Consider the following 10458-nt stretch of genomic DNA (forward strand, 5'->3'; position numbering starts at 1 on the left):
TATTTTAACTGTGAATGTGAATAGGATGAGCTCTTCCTTAAAAGAGAAGCAGATAGCAGGATGGATTAAAAACTAGAATTCTATTATATGCTGTCTACAAGAAATACTTTGAAGGAGAGATACAGAAAGGGTAATTGTAAAAGAATGGAGTGAAATATATTATACTTCAGTGGAATTAAAAAAAATCAGTGGTACCAATCCTGAGGTCAGTCAAAGTAAAAAAAAATACATCTCAGAAAAAAGGGATTGTCTTAATGAGCTAGAAAAAATAGTAACAAAATTCATCTGGAGTAAAAATAGGTCAAGAATAGCAAGGGAATTGATGAAAAAAAAAAACATAAAGGAAGGTAGTCTTGCACTACAAGGTCTAAAACTATACTGTGAAGTGGCAGTCATCAAAATTACCTGATACCAATTAAGAAATAGAGTAATGGTTCAGTGGATTAGGATATGTTCAAAAGAAACTGTAGTAGTTCTGGGACAGAGCCAAGATGGCGGTGTCAAGTTTTTTCCTACCAAAGAGAAATGAAGCCTCTACTCTGATATTCAAACTACAGATCTCACCAAGGAAAAAAAAAAAGATTTGAAGATGTTATCAATATAGACATCCTGGAGGATCTTCAGTTAAGTTCTGTCTTTTGTAGTGGGGGAGGGGAAATAAAGTCAGTAGGCAAGAGAGTAGGAGAGCCAGCTATAGGTGTTTAGGCTCAGTGTATTCCAGGTCCCAACAGCTAAACAATAGCAGAGGTCCCAGCAGCTAGATAGCAAACCAAAAGAAAGGATGCCAACCCCAAACAGAGTCAGAATGCTGGGAAAACTGGGGTAAAAGACTGTACTGTGTTGAGAACAAACCACTCCTAAATCAGAACATGGACATAAAGGAGGAAAAATACCTCTGCAAAGGCAAGACCTGGATTGCATAGGCAACATCCTAGCCCACAACAAGCCAGGGATAAGACCCCAGCCCCAGCCAAAAATGAAATGGGTATACTAACCACCAATGAAGAGAAAACTAAAGAGATCATTTGAAGCTACTTTGCCAAACTGTATGCCAATAAATTGGATACCCTCAGTGTATTGGTTGAATATTTATGAAAATCAAACTGCTCAGATTTGCAAAATAAATTACTTAAATAACCCCATTTCAGAAAAAGTAATTGAAGAAACCATCAATAATCTCAATAAGAAAGTCTCCAAGTCCAGATGGTTTTACAAGTGAATTCTACCAAACATTTAAGGAGCAATTAATGCCTATTGTACATAAACTATTTTAAAAATTAGGAGGGGAAGAGTGTTCTGCCATACTCGTTTATGATACCAACATGGTGCTGATACCTATACCAGAAAGAACCAAACTGATAGAGGACATTATAAACCAATCTCCCTAATGAATATTGATATAAAAATCTCAAATAAAAATTTAGCAATGAGACTGTAGCAAATTATTACTAAGATAATACACCATGATCAGGCAAGATTTATAGCACATAGACAGGGATGTTTCATCATTAGGGTAACAATATAATTAAACATTTCACTAACAAAACCAACAGAAATCATGTGATTATATCAATAGATGCTGGAAAAAAGCCTTTGATAAAATCTGACATTCATTCTTATTAAAAACACTAGCAAGTTTAGGTAAATGTAGTTTTTGTTAAAATAATAAATAGCATCCATCTAAAGCCATCAACAAATATTATCAGTAATGGGAATAAACATGGATCATTTCTAACTAAATCAGGGCTGAAACATTACTATTACTATTCAGTAAAGTTTTAGCAACATTAGCAGTAGCAATAAAAGAAAAAAAAAGAAATTGAAGGAATCAGAATTGGCAATGAGGAAGAAAACATTCACTTTGCAGCTGATATGATGGTACACTTAGAGAACCTGAGAAAATCCTCTTAAAAAAACTTCTTGAAACAATTAACAAACTTAGCAAAGTAGCAGGATATAAAATAAACCCCATAAATCATCAACATTTCTATATATGAACAATACACAAGATTAAGAGATAGAAAGAGAAATTTTATTTAAAATAATTATAGACAACTTTAACTACTTGAGAATCGATCTCCCAATATAAACCCAGAAGCTATATGCACACAATTATAAAGAACTTTTCAGCAAATAAATTCAGATCTAAATAATTGGAACAATGTCAAATGCTGGTTAGGTCAAGCTAATATAATCAAAATGGCAATTCTCCCTGAATTAAATTACTCATTCAATGCCTACCATTCAAACTACTAAATAACTACTTTACAAAGATAGAAAAAATTGTCACAAAATTCATCTGGAGCAACAAAAGTACAAAAATAGTAAGGGAACTAATGAAAAACTGTCAAGGAAGGTGGTCTAGCTCTACCAGATCTAAAACTATACTCTAAAACAGCAGTTATCATAAACTAATGGATCATTGCATTAGGATAGGTTCAAAGGAAACCGCAGTAAATGATTACAGTAATCTACTGTTTGATAAACCCATAAATATTAGCTCTTGGGATAAATTACCACTTGACAAAAATTGCTGGGAAAACTGGAAAATAGTATGGCAAAAACTAGGCATAGAACCACATCTTACACCTATACTAAAATAAGATCAAAATGGGTACAGGATTTAGACATAAAGGGTGAAACCATAGATAAATTAATGGACCAAGAAATACTCTATCTATCAGATTGATGAAAAGGGAGCAAATTTATGACCAAGCAAGAAATAGAGTACCTTATAAACTGCAAAATGAATGATTTTGACAAATTAAATCAATAACTTTTTTCAGAAATAAAATCAATGCTGACAAAATTAGAAGGAAAGCAGAAAGTTGGTAAAGAATCATATCTTTCTAATAAAGGTCTCATTTCTAAAATATATAGAGAACTACATCAAATTTATAAGTTTAGAAGTCATTCCCCAATTTATAAATGGTCAAACTATATGTATAAGCAGTTTTCAAATGAAGAAACTGAAGCTGTATGTAATCATATGCAAAAATTTTCTAAATCATTATTAATTAGAGAAATGCAAATAAAACAAGTTTGAGGTATTGACTAAGATGATATAAAGGGAAAATGATAAAAGTTGGAGAGGTTATGGGAGGATTGGAACATTAATGCATTGCTGGTGGAGTTGTGAACTGTTCCAGTCATTCTGGAGAGCATTATGCAACTATGCCCAGAGAGCTATAAAACTGATCTTTCCCTTTGACTCATCAATTCTAATTCTAGGTCAATATTCAAAAGAAATCATAAAAATGGGAAAAGTCCTACATATTCCAAAATATTCATAGAATCTCTTTTTGTAGTAGCAAAGAATTTGAAATTGAGTGGATGCCCACCAATTGAGGAATGGTTGAATGAATTATGTCACATGAATATTATGGAAAACTGTTGTTATATAAGAAACCATAAATAGTTGCACTCTGGAAAAACATGGAATGAATTACAGGAACTGGTACTGAGCAAAGGTAGCAGGCAAAAGAGAATCTCAGGTACATTAAAAATAAAATTGTGAATTGAGCAACCTTGATCTATGCAGCTGTTCTCAGCTGTTTAGAGAGCTAGGAGAGCCCTATTAGATTTGGCAATGAACAATGATATCCCCATGCAGAGGAAGAAAAACAAAACAGAACAGGACAAAACCAAACCAAAATCCTTCATAATAGGATAATCACTACATTCATTTTTAAAAAAAAATCATGTATTTCTTTCCCTTAATCCTAATTCCTCATACAAGTTGATTTATCTGTAAACATGTTTTAACACAAATGTTTTTGTTCAAAATTAACCTTAACTGTTCACTTCTGAGGGGAGGGGAGTGGGAAGGAATGATGGAAGGAAATTTAAAAATTAAAAATATACATATACATATGGATGAATGTTGAAAAACTTTCATGACATGTTATTTGGAAAAATAAAATAACAATAAAAATATTCAAACAGGAAAGAAACATCCTCTTAAAAGGTACTATAGGTGATGAAGTTAAATCATTATTAAACTTATATACATGAAGTAGTAAAGCATCCAAATTCTTAGAGGAGAAGGTGAAAAAATTAAAAGGAGACAGACAGCAAACAGTAATTATGGAGTACTTAATAACCCTTTGTCATAATTAGATAAATATAAACACAAACAAAAACGTAATTAAGAAAGTGAATTAAATCTTATAAAAGTTGGATATGATAGATCTATGGAGAAAAATGAATGGGAATAGAAAAGAATATATCTTTCTCTCTTAAGTACATAATACCTATAACAAAAATGACCATATACAAGGAAACAAAAACCTTACAATCAAATGCAGAAAGACAAAATAATAAATCCATGCTTTTCAAATTGTGATGCAATAAAATTTCATCTAATAAAGAACCAGGGAAAGATAAACCAAAAATTAATTGCAAATTAAATACTTGAAAATTAAAGAATGATTGTATCAAGCAACAAATCATAGAAATAGTCAGCCATTTCATCCCCAAAAAAGGATAGCAAAGAGATCTCATGCCAGAATTTATGGGATGCAACCTAAGCATTCAAATACGTATATGAATAAAATAGAGAAAAGGATCAATTAATTTGGCATACAATTTTGAAGATCATAAAATGAACAAATTAAATATTCCCTAATTAAAAAACAAATTTGAAATTCTGAAAATCAAATGTGAGATTAATAAAGTTGAAATCCAGGAAATAATTGAGATAATAAATAAAATTAAGAATTGGTTTTATGAAAAACAACCAATAAAATAGATAAACTTTTCATTAATCTGATTTTAAAAAAGAAAAGAACATACCAAATTGCCATTATCAAAAATGGGATTAAAAAGCGTGAACTAAGCACAAAAGAAGAGGAAATTAAAGAGATAATTTGGAATTATTTTGAGCATCTGTATGCCAAAAAATTTGACAACCTGAGTGAAATGGATGAATATTTCTAAAAATAAAAACTACCCAGATTAGCAGAAAAGTTAATAAAAAGTTTATATAATCACATTTCAGAAAAAGAAATTAAAGGACTATAAATACACTCTCTAAGAAAATGTCTCCAGGTCCAGATGGATTTTGATTCCAGTTCTATTTAAACTATTTTAAACAAATACAAGAAGAATGAGTTCTACCAAATTCCTTTTATGATACCACTATGGTGCTGATACCTTAACCAGGAAGTGCCAAAATATAAAAAGAAAATTTTAGACTCATCTCCCTAATGAACATTAATATGAAAATCTTAAAATTTTAGCAAAGATACTACAAGTTATTACTAGGATAATATACCATGATCAGGTAGGATTTATACCAGGTAGGCAGAGATGATTCAATATTAGGAAAACATTCAACATAATTGATCATATCAATAAAAAACCTACAGAAATCATTTGATTATCTCAATAGATACTGAAAAAGTCTTTGAAAAAATAACATCTATTCCTGTTAAAAACAATAGAGTATAGTAATAGAGTTTTCTTTAAAAATAATAAGCAATATCTAGCCAAAACCATCTACACCCATTATATGTAATGGGGATAAACTAGCAGCCTTTCCAAGAAGATCAAGGGTGAAACAAGGATGCCCTTTCCCACTAATATTCAAATAGAATTAGAAATTTTACCTATAGCTATAAGACAAAGAATTTGAAGGGATTGGAATTGACAATGAGGAAGCAAAGCTTTTACTCTACAGATGATATGATGGCAGACTTAGAGAACCCTAGATAATCAACTAAAAATTACTTCAGCAAAGTAACAGGATATAAAATAAACCCACAAAAATCATTGGCATATCTAAATATAAAGAACAAAGTTCAAGGACAAGAGATAGAAAGAGAAATTATATTAAGGTAGCTATAGACATTATAAAACACTTGAGAATAAACTTCCCAAGGAAACCCATAAACCATTTAATCGCAATTACAAAATACAATAAAATCTGACCTAAACAATTGGAAAAATGTTAACTGCTCATGGTTAGGTCAAGCTAATATAAAAAAAGACAGTTCTACTCAAATTAAATTATTTATTCAGTGCCATACCAATCAAACTACCAAAAATTATTTTACATTGTTAGGAAAAATTGTAACTAAATTCACCTGGTACAATAAAATGTAAAAGATATCAAGAGTTGATGAAAAATGCAAAAGAAAATGGCTTAGCTATATCATACCTAAAACTATTCTATGAAGCAGCAGTCGTCAAAAGTCCCTGTTAGTGGTTAAGAAAGAAAGTAATGGACCAGTGGATTAGAATGGGTACAAAGGAAATAATAGTAAATGATTATAGTAATCTATTGCTAGCAAACCCAAACATTAGTTTCTGGGTTAAGAACTCAGTATTCGGCAAAAAATAGTGGGAAAATTTTAAAATAGGATGGCAAAAACTATTCATAGACACACATCTCACATCCTATACCAAAATAACGTCAAAATTGATTTAGACATAGCGGAGAAATTTATGACCAAATGTGAAATACATTGTAAATTGCAAGATGGATGCTTTTTGACTATATTAAATTTAAAAGTTCTTGCACAATAAAACCAATGAAGCCAAGATTAGAAAGAAAATAGAAATCTGTGAAAGAATTTTCACAGCTATGGCTTCTGATAAAGGTCTCATTTCTAAAATATAGAGAGAATTGAATCAAATTTAGGTTAGAAGTCATTCCACAATTGATAAATGATCAAAAGATATGAATAGCCAGTTTTCAAATAAAGAAATTAAAGCTATATATAATCATATGAGAAAATGATCAAAATCATTATAAATGATAAAAATACAAATTAAAACAACTATCAGATTGGCTAAGATAACAAAAAACAAAAATGATTCATATTGGAGAATATTAGGAACATTGGGACATTAATGCACTGTTGGTGGAATTGTGAACTGATCCAGCTATTCTGGAAAGCAAAATGGAATGATGAGCAATAAAGCTGTTCGTACCCTTTGACCCAATAATACCAATACTAGGCCTATATACAAAAGAAATCATAAAAATGGGGAAAGTCCCACATATTCAAAAACCTTGAGAGCAGCTCTTTTAGTAGTGGCAAAGAACTGGAAATTGAGGGAATGCCCATCAGTTGGGGAATGTTATTGTTCTTTAAGAGACCATAAGTGGTCAGACTCTAGAGAAGAATAGAATGCAGTGATGGAATGAAGTACAGAATCTGAACCAAGAGATTATTGTATACATTAACAACAGCATTGTGAGTTGACCAATCATGATAAATGCAACCTCTCTAAACAGTTTAGAGATCTAGAACAACCTGAGAAACACAGTAAAACAAAAAAAAATTCAGAATCTGAATGAATACTGTGCTCACTTTTTTAAAACTTCTCTTTTTTTCCTTCCTATCTCATGGTTTTCTTTCTTTTGCCCTAGTCCTAATTCTTCATACACAAGTGAGTAAAATTTAAACATGTTAAACACATACACAAAGAACAGAAACACAACAAAACTATAAAATTCTTAGGAAACATTAATAAAAATCCAGAATGAAGGAGGTCATAATTCTTTTAGCATTTTCCTTGATTAGATTATAGCTAGAGGAATATGTTTAGTTGTGGACTGAACATTTTAGGCATGATTTTGACAAGTTGGAGACTATAGAGAGTGGTGGTCAAGATGATGAGAAGATTACATATTTTTTCACATTTAGGAATGTGCTAATTTTTTTCCTAGTTTTTAAAGGCCACCAAGTATGAGAGGGATAAATTTACCCTACTATTTCTCTTGGCTAATGAGTGAAATTTTTGAAATTCCTCAAATAGTGTATGATTTTCAGCTTCAACCAAAGTGTGATTATCTTTCATGGAAGAAGGAAACAACTCATTTGGCTTGGGCTTCATGAAAATTGATTGATAGTTTCTACTCATCTTTATAATTTTTGAGTTTGTAGAAAAATCTGGGCTGTTTTGAATAAAATTATAATTCAACAACAACAAGAATTATACCTTTATTTTTATTTTCCCTCTTTTCTCATTTAGTCTGTACAATGTAGCACTACTTGTAAATAGTTCATCAACTGAATTCTTTTTAAAAAAATTCTCTAGGTCTTGAAATGCCCAATGTTTTCCTCTTTGTGACAACATTTTATGTACAGTTTAAAACATTTTATAATGGTGGGTTTATTGAAACTGTATGATTGTATCTGCTAGATTAATTTTTACAGTCTCAGAGTACACCAGACATCAGACAATTCATAATCATGATAGTGATGTGATTTTACCTTTCATCCTAAAAATTAAAAAAAAAATCCTCAGAGTTCTAACAACAGTAAGCACTTCTGAGTTACAAAAGATACAAGCAGATTTAGTAGAAATATGCTTTTTCTAATAAATGTTTAAATTCTCACCTTAACTTTCAGACAGATGAATGGGAAGGACTTTGTTCAATAATATTTTAGGAACATAGAGATGAAAGAATCAGATTAGTTTTACATGGCGATTAAATGACAGTTTATCTTTGTTAGTGCTATTGCAGACCTACCATTAAATAAATATAAAAGGTTGTTGAGCTTATTTTTTAATAAATTCGTTCCATGTTGCTGTTGTTCATAAGTGAAATGGTTGATTATGAAATATGAATTCAAATTTACCATGAACTTGCTTAAGATATCTTTGGGGAATTATTGCATAATTACATGTAGAAAATACATTTTAAGCCTTGTGATCAATATTCAAATGAGTGATAATTTGAAAAAAATGTGCATTTCACTATTTGAGTCATTTCGAGTCATCTAAGAATAATTAAGAGCAATGATTTAATTCTAAAATCACAATTCTTAAATTGAGAAATTTACTCACATTTAAAACAAAGGAAAAAAGAAAAAATATGGAGAATTTTTTTCAAAGCTCTGGTTCATGTCCCATACTAAATATAGGCTAACAAGAACTGTATTTGAGGGCAACATGAACTCAAATAGTTTAGAATTATATCTTATCTTCAGACCCCTAGCCTTGGGTGATGCTAATTCATTTGCATTTAGGTAAATAGAATCTTAATGCAGAGAAAGGTGAATGAGTATGTGTTTAACTATTTAGTTTGGTGCATTAGGACATTGTAATCTCTTGCTCATTGGGTTCCTAGAGTCAAAGTTCCTAATTAAACTTTCCTATAAATGGTCAAGGCTGACCTTGAGAGTGCAACTCTGATGGACTGGTCACCTTGTTTGAATGCCAAATGTACACTTGCCAAAAAGGCTATTTTATGGAGGATGCATTCAGGACAAAGCAAAGGAAAAAACGATAAAAGGACACTCTCAATAATTTAGAAATTGATTGTGGAACATGGGAGATTCCAGTATAGGACCTCTCAGTATAGAATGCCCTGATCAGAGAAGGTGCTGTGCTCCTCAAAGGAAACCACAAGATATTCAAATTAAGAAAATCCACATCATTCTTTTCAAGGACTATTTGTATTTGGTCTATGGTAGAGCATTCCAAGGTCATATTGATCTCATCAGCCACAACTTTAAATATTGGAAACCTCTAACATAATGATGTTGAGAATAGAGGAAAACAGCCAACAAATTACTGTCAATAGCTCCATATGAGTATGGGTTCATTTACTAATTTCAACTTTCAAGAACATAGAATCACAGTAACTCAGAATTGGGTGGGATATTTGAAATCCATCATATATTTTAAGATGAATCTGCTCTATAATATCTCCAATTAATACTTATCCATCTTATGAGTGAGAACCTTCAATAGTGCCATGGAAACTATACTTTTGGGGGCGGCTAGGTGACTCAATGGATAGAGAACTGGCCCTGGAGTCAGGAGTTCAAATCTGACCTCAGATGCTTAATAATTACCTAGCTGTGTGACCTTCAGCGAGACACTTAACCCCATTGCCTTGCAAAAAAAAAAATAGAAGCTATGCTTTCCTGATCCTGACTCTTTCCTACATAGAGCCATATTTTTAGTAGATTTTCTTTTCATCTCTCAAAAATTCATCTATGTATAAATACTATTACTTATATTTAATCCATTGAGCCAAGATAGTCTTCTTTCTCATGATTGAACTCCAAGTTCTCTCTCTTCAGTCTCTAGTCTTCTCAGGTGCTCATACATTCCTAGGTCCTTCATTATGGTTATGCCTCAGTTTGTTAGTAGCCTAAATGTGACTCCCAAAACTCATAGTGCAATGCTCCAGATGTGATCATTTTGGAGCAAGTAACATCAGAAGTATTACTAACAATATTTGGAAACAATGCCTATATTACCATTTCCTAAGATTTTATTGGTTGTCATGTCATATGTTAAGCTTATGGGTCAACCAACATCTCTATACTTGTACTCTTAAGATGAGCAATTGTATTACCTGCTTTTTCCATTCTTTGTTCATTACAGAATTTTTAGTTCGTTCATCCTAAAATGCATATCTACTACTATTTTGTTGCCTACAAATTTAATATGCATGAAATATATGCTTTTATTTTAGAGAAATAATGAAAT

Source organism: Macrotis lagotis, chromosome 1 (assembly GCF_037893015.1).
Source record: "Macrotis lagotis isolate mMagLag1 chromosome 1, bilby.v1.9.chrom.fasta, whole genome shotgun sequence".
In the NCBI taxonomy this organism is placed as follows: Eukaryota; Metazoa; Chordata; class Mammalia; order Peramelemorphia; family Peramelidae; genus Macrotis; species Macrotis lagotis.